This window comes from Peromyscus eremicus, chromosome 14, assembly GCF_949786415.1.
Source record: "Peromyscus eremicus chromosome 14, PerEre_H2_v1, whole genome shotgun sequence".
NCBI lineage: Eukaryota > Metazoa > Chordata > Mammalia > Rodentia > Cricetidae > Peromyscus > Peromyscus eremicus.
The window spans coordinates 47,643,170-47,650,373 of record NC_081430.1 but is presented as its reverse complement, the minus strand read 5'-3'; positions in this window follow the sequence as shown (position 1 = coordinate 47,650,373).

Below are 7,204 nucleotides of genomic sequence, written 5' to 3'. Positions count from 1 at the left end.
TCAGTGAGTATTAATTAGCCTCTCCTTTAATGGAAATAGCATCATTCATTCCTTGTAGGGCTTTTGAACTTTTCATCCCTGTGTAAATTCAGTGTGTACTGACACCCCTCCCCATTTTGTCTTTTAAGATTGAAATATAGAGCCCTTGAAGAGTGGGCTGGGTCCCCTTTCTTTGAAGGCTACCATCACCAGCTTGCAAGTCCGCCATGGAAGATTTCTCTTTTTCCTTTGTAAGTTCACGTGATTTAATTTGCCTGAGTAACCTGCTGTCAGGTTCCTGTAGCATTCATCCTGACATCTAACTGAGTAATGAATGCTTTAGGCTTTTAGGAACCATTTCAGGTTTTTATTAATCACTGTTGTGATTGCACATATGAATTATGAAGGAGTTATTTTGGTAGTTGGATTTCCCCCTCAAAAAAAAATTTTTTTTCATTTGTTCATCATGAGCTGATAGCCCAAAGAGGGACATGGAGGCTGTTCTCGGGTCTTGGGAAGACATTCCAAGGTGTGTTTCACCTCCTAATTCTACAAGTGTGGACGTCTGAAGTTAGTAGTGAATGCTTTTCTTACTCCCTACAGTTTAACTGGAAACTATCCATGCTCCGCACCTCTGATATGAATTAATGGGAAACGTTTAAAGCTGGGTGACCTTCCGAAGGAATTTGTGGGTGTTGATTCCCCTATGAATCCCACCATGGGTGGTGTGGGTGTTGATTCCCCTATGATTCCCACCATGGGTGGTGTGGGTGTTGATTCCCCTATGATTCCCACATGGGTGGTGTGGGTGTTGGTTCCCCTGTGATTCCCACCATGGGTGGTGTGGGTGTTGGTTCCCCTGTGATTCCCACCATGGGTGGTGTGGGTGTTGGTTCCCCTATGATTCCCACCATGGGTGGTGTGGGTGTTGGTTCCCCTATGATTCCCACCATGGGTGGTGTGGGTGTTGGTTCCCCTGTGATTCCCACCATCGGTGGTGTGGGTGTTGGTTCCCCTGTGATTCCCACCATGGGTGGTGTGGGTGTTGGTTCCCCTATGATTCCCACCATGGGTGGTGTGGGTGTTGGTTCCCCTATGATTCCCACCATGGGTGGTGTGGGTGTTGGTTCCCCTGTGATGCTCACCATGGGTGGTGTGGGTGTTGGTTCCCCTATGATTCCCACCATGAGTGGTGTGGGTGTTGGTTCCCCTATGATTCCCACCATGAGTGGTGTGGGTGTTGATTCCCCTATGATTCCCACCATGGGGGGCGTGTTCCTTGGATGACCTCCTGGATAAATGTGTTGGTCTTTTGGAGTTGAAGTATCTCAACACCTGGAAAGAGATAGAAACTTAACCCATAAACATATAGGAAAAGAAAATGTTGTGGAGTTCCAAAATTGTCTGGTTGTTGGAGATGAGTGTGCAGAACGGAAGGTGAAAGTTGGTGCGTGCTGCCTGGTCCTTCGGAGTCCATCCTCAAGCGTGAACATCAAACACAGTGTTTTGTCGGCAGCTCCTCCCCAGCAGCCATCCACAGACTCCTCAGACAGTCACAGGTTCTCTGCACGAACTGTTGGAGGCCCTGCTTCGTCATTTTCCTGGGGCTGGGGATAGTAGATGTGAAACTGCCCCAGCATTACAGAAAATATTACTCCCAGCTTTTTACTCTGACAAGGGACTTGCTACTTCATCCACTGGCCCCAGCACACCAGGCCAAGATGGATGTGATCTTCTGTGACTCTGCTACACTTGGGGAAAGGTTTCCAAGGCTCGAAATAAAAGTCAAGGTTCTTAACATCAGCATAGGAATGGAGGCAGCCGATCCGCTAGGATCTAGGGCCTTGACTCTTGAGTAGAAATACCTGTTCTTGACCTCCCAGCCATTCTTAGTCTTCCTAAGTGGCTGGGGGCTGGCACAGGGAGGGAAGGAAGGGGGTGGGTTGGCCAGGCTGCGGTCCATTTACAAACCCAAGAGCTGAAGGCTCCAGGCCCACCGGAGCTGACTTGTAAGCGGTAAGGGGTGGCGGCCCAGTAGCCGACGGATGGGCCGCTCTTCTAGTTCTGCAGTCTCTCCCCACGGCAGACTTCTAATCTGATGGTATTTTCGTTTTAATTTACTTGCAACCTGGTTTTCTTCCTGTTGGAGCAGCATTCCCGACAAAGGTGATAAAGTGGCTGGAGCTTAACATTCAGACCCCCTCCTCGTGTGGATGTTAGATAATTATATATACATCTGGGCTCAAAGGTCCCAGTCTAACAAATTCCCTTCGCGGGAGCACCATTTGAGGGCCCATTCTCTCATTAATTTTATTTGACATTTATGTCAACATTACATTCCTCGCCTAAAAAGAGAAATCACATGAGTACGCAGGGGTGTGCTTTAAAGTGGAGTATTTAGTTTGGCAGTGAAAAGCAGCCAGTTCAGTCTGCTGTAGCAAAATGTTCTAAATTAGTCAATAGAAAGTGGTCTAAATGCACTCAAGTTAGATTGTTCTACAAAGCGCTAAATGCCGGAGCACGTGGCTCTTTTGATATTTCTAAGATCCCCTCCCTCCCCCCCCCCCCCCAATCTGGGCTCCCAGAGTTGACTGAAATGGGTGTCTGGGAAATTAGCTTGGGAGCCATCAGAGGCGTGAGAAACAGACTGAAAATAAGTCTTAGGGTAGCTGGAGTTGAGTTGGCTTCAGTGAGACTTGGTGCAGAAATCAAAGCCCTGATTCTTCTATTCGCCCGACTTCAGAGTCAGGGTCCGATAAGGTAAACAGGGAACAGGTCCTGGTCCCAGGTCTACAGAGCAAAGAATTCCCACCCACTGCAGAGGGGGGGTGAGGCAGTTTTGGGCCCCACCCAAACATCCAAAGCTTTGTTGTTTCTCTGACTATTTGATCCTATGTTCCCACCATCACCTAGGACTCCCAAAAGTAGACAGTAGCCGGGGCTGGGTGGGTGTAGGAACCTGAAGTAAGAACTTGTCATTTACTAACATTGGTATTCTCCATGTCAGTGTTAGTTAAATCAGGAAGCGCCAGGAGAGAAGGGAGGAGCTGTTTCTGAGCCCCAGCCTCAAGCCAAGGGCAGCGGTCCCTCTCAGTGCTGAGGTGCGGACTGTCCCATAGCTTGTGGTCCTTGTCTCTGGAGCTCCACCATGAGTTGTAGGTAGGCTTTCGCCCTGCAGAGAATTCACCAGTGCTGGCGAGGACCTGCCTTTGACAAACATGGGGAGTGGACCCCTCCTCACGTTCTCTGTCTTGTCTTCCGGAATTTTTGTATCTGCTCCCTAAGACTCTCTCCCCCTCCGACCCCCCCCCCCCAGATTAGTCCAGACCAGCCTTCCAGTTCTCTTTATGCGTCCTTCAATGGGAAGCTGAAAGGTCACGTGGTTGGTCACCAGCTGACCTATGAGCCCATCCAGATGGCAAGGTCCCTCAGCGTCTTCACTGGAGTGATTTTTAACGATGGCCTTCTGGAGTTGGCGTCTCTTGGGACCCCTCCATGGACTGGTGGAGGGGGAAGGTTTTATCTGAGACCACAGAGGGGGAAGGGCAATATGTTTCCTGAAGAAGAGTCTGGCTTAGCCTTTTTCCAAGATGGCTCCGACACCCATGTGTCCCTTTGGCCTTGGAGGCTCCTTTCTGCTTCCTCATCTAGGCTGCCCAAGCTTCTGGCTACCTCTGCTTGTTTGTCGTCTTGTGTATAGATGCTGCTGGTGGGAAGGTGGTCTTTGGTCCTGGATCCCCTTCCTGCACTGAAAAGGCAATGCTGGGTTTTCTGGGGAAGGACTTCAGATTTGGGGGAGCCTGGGGCTACTTTGCATACATAGGTGAGTCCAGGAGGGTAAGAAGCAGGGCTTCCTGACAGGGGCTGATCAGAGAAGCTTCCTGTGGAGATGTAAGTGAAGAGAAGGAACGAGATAGGAAGTCTCTCTGTTGAGAGCTGAAAGCAAGTGTGGGCCAGCCCGGTTGAACAGAAGGGCCTTCAGACAGTGGGGTGCAATTCTGGGGCTGGGGCTTGGGTTGGCGGAGTTGGAATTGGCAGCAGCCTCTCTTCAGCCCCTAGTTCACGTGTCCCCTACGTACTTTCTGGTGGGAGGTGATTGGAGGTACCCAGAGTTCTCGCCCTCTCTCATCCACCAGATGAATTCCTATCAGGGACTTGTCATCTCAAGAGCAGCCCCAGAACTTTACGGGGTTTTTCAACCGTGCTGCTGATCTGTCCGTGTGGAGTCCCGCCTCTGCTGTGAGCTCTGCCCAGGGAATGACCATTCCCTTGAAAACACATAGGCAGATGAGGCTCCCAGTTCTCCCTTCATGTGTATTGCATGTGTGTGTGGTGTGTGCACATGTGTGTATCTGGGTGTGTGTGCCAGAGGAAACTGAAGGAGGGCACAGGTGTCCTGCTCTGTCACTCTTGGCCTTCCTCCCTTGAGACAGGGTCTCTCACCAGCGAGCCCCAGTGATCCTGTGTCTGTCCCCCAGGCAGGGCTGAAGTTAAGGGGCATGCATCCTTGCCCATCTTTTCATCTGGGTGCTAGGGATTCAAGCGGAGGTCCTCCTGCTTGCCCATAGGGCACTCTTACCCACTGAGTCATTTTTCTGGCTCCTGGGATCCCTAATTCGTGTCTCAGTCCTCACACCTGTGGCATCTGGCATGTTGCCCAGCCTGAGAATGGGAACTCGGGGAACATCTGCATGCATACTTTCTTTTCTAGAACGATTTAGAAATTGCTAGTGGACTAGCTTCAGGGGCCGAGGGTCCAGTCCCTGCCTTAAGGGACTCCTGGGATAGCCACAAGCGCAGCGGGCTTCCTGAACAAGCTTTATTGGCATCTGGCCTCTTGCAATATGTTTTTAATATACCATGCATGCTGTATCTGAGTAAATCAGTAAGTATGTTTTGAAATTAAATATTTGCTAAGGGCTAGGCTCTTCTCGTGTTAAATTATTGATAACAAACTTCACAGACACTGTATGAGACTTGATGATATATGATTTTTGAGTGACCTGCCATTTATTAGACTTTATCTACCCATGAAATCCATTTCCAATTCCGACCCTATCTACTCGGGGATTGCTTGCCAGGAGCCCATTCCCAGGTTTCTCCTTATTTCTCTGAAATATCTCAGGCTCAGCACCTTTCTCAAGGCGCCTGATCTAATCAGGCCCCGATCACTTATCGCTGCTCATTTCCTTTGGCAGGTCTGTCAAACTGCAGGTGCATCTCGGGGACGCTCAGAAGCACATGGCAGCCCCTCCCCCTTCCTGCATGGCGGGAGGTGGGGAGAGGTGACTCCTCCAACCAGAGCCCCTTGTTTGGGGGTGGGGGGGTGGGGTGAGCAGAGCCAGGAGCGTCCCAAAAGCCGAAGAGAAAGTGCTCTCTGCCGGCCTTCCCTCTCACTGCCAGGGGTTATGGGGCTTCTCAGCACTTGACCTCTATGCGGTGACCCCTCAGCAATTAGAACCCATTTGCATGGTCTGCGAGCTGAGCCCGCAGATCTTTGCAGCTCCCCCTTCCTCCCTGGCTTTTCTGCAGATAGGTCCCTGCTTCTGGCTTCTGCAAGGGCCAGCTGGCGGGAGGACTCTGACTTGTCATTACGGAAATAAAATTCGTCACCCCTGTGTTCCCAACCTCTGTTCTTTCATGTTTAAGCAGCACTCCAAATCTTTATAAACATGTCAGCGTTTCTATTTTTATTTCCTAATTAATTCAGAAAAGGAGCAGGAGACAGGAAAGGAAAGAATGGGGAGAGGTAGGGTGGAGGGTGCAATTGTGTTTTAGTGGGAGAAGGGAATTGAGAGACTGGGAATATCTAGAATTGGAGGAATGACCGGATGCCCTCCAATAGACTCCTGAGCTCCTTGTTTTGTGGGTTTTAAAAAATTGGACGTGCACAAACGTTAGGCTGCATGTATGTGTATGTATATGACATGTGTAACAGGGACTTACCCTGCAGCCAAGGCTGACATGGAACCCACTGTGTAGCCCAGGCTGGCCCAAAACTTGCAGCTATCCTCCTGTTTCTGCCTCTCGTGTGCTGGGATTACAGGTGTGCACCACCATGTCGGCTCCTTAGCTGGCTTGAAGCTGGTCAGAATTTATGAATAATACCTACACTTACCACCGATGGTGACAAGCTTGTATCTCTATCCTAGTGAACAGCATTAATCACCTCATTTTCCCACCCATGATAGAAAATATGAACACCCATAGGTTGGCAACATCTCAGCAGGTAAGCGTGCTTGCTGCCATGCCTGATGACCTGAGTTCGATCCTTGGAGCCTACATGGCGGAAAGACAGAACTGACCTTTGCAAGTTGTCCTCTGACCTCCACACATGCATTGTGGTGTGTGCATCTCACCCCCATGCCAAATAAATAAGTGTCAAAAAATTTTTTAAATAGAGCTTCCATTTATATTAATTTTAAATTATATTCTGAGCATGTTAGAACTAATTTAACCTATGTCTCGATAATTCAAAAATCATCCTTACAAACATCTAGAATGGTCTCTGTCAGTCAGTCCAGGAGCTCAGCAATCTCAAGGGTGTGGTGCCGTACTTCAATGAGATCTTCTCTTCTATTGTTACAGAAAGGACTGAAATAACAGACATGGGCAGTCAGGACCTTAGTCGTTAGTTGTGTGATCTTTAGCATCCCGCCTAAGCTCTCTGAGACTTCACCTCTCGACCCCTAAAGATGAGGATGTCTGTTATCTATGAGGATGAAGATGGTCTGTAAGGTCTCCATGACTGCTTACAGCTTGAAAATTCTTCAAGTATATGGTTGGGACAGTGGTTAAGAGCACTGCCTGCTCTTGCAGAGGACCCTGGTTCAGTTCCCAGACACCTCCATCTCACCACCACCTGTAACTTCAGCTCCTGGGATCCAATGCCCTCTTCTGGTCTCCGAGGGACCTGCACTCACTTGTGCGAACACACACTGACACAGACATACACATCAAACTTAAAAACGGGGAAAAAAAGACACAGAGAGAGAAATATCTGCTTAATATTTGTCTTTAGAGAAAGGCCTTCGCTTTGCCCTTCCCGTCTCAGCTTTATCCCTTTTAATTGCAATTGCTCTCCCTCCAAACTGCTTTAACGTAGCACAGCTACTTATCTAGAAAACAAAAACAAGCCAGGCATCAGGAGGACTTAGGGTTATGCTAGGACAGCATGGAGGGGACGCTCTTGGGGGTTAGGGGCTGAGTATGCGAGCTCTTAGGA